Source organism: Anguilla anguilla, chromosome 8 (assembly GCF_013347855.1).
Source record: "Anguilla anguilla isolate fAngAng1 chromosome 8, fAngAng1.pri, whole genome shotgun sequence".
In the NCBI taxonomy this organism is placed as follows: domain Eukaryota; kingdom Metazoa; phylum Chordata; class Actinopteri; order Anguilliformes; family Anguillidae; genus Anguilla; species Anguilla anguilla.
In genome coordinates this window covers 2,527,631-2,527,913 of record NC_049208.1, presented here as the reverse complement: position 1 = coordinate 2,527,913, position 283 = coordinate 2,527,631, and positions in this window count along the sequence as shown.

Sequence of the window (283 nt, the reverse complement as noted above, 5' to 3'; positions counted from 1 at the left end):
CATGATCTTTAATGACCACAAACGTTTTTTTTACACCGACTATTTCAATAGAGATACCTGAATAACAGAGTTAGCTTTTGTAAACCAGCCGTGTGTGGGCCTAACGACGGTCATAAAGCAGATCATACCATCTTTTCCATAACATGTAAGTGTTTGCGGGAAAAGTATAGCTTTGTAGCACTCCGTGACACACGTTTGTAAGATGATTGCCTGTCCAGTCAGAGGCGCGTCCCGCCTGTGTTACTGGTCCGGGGTATGGATTATAGGATGTGCATCTTGGCTG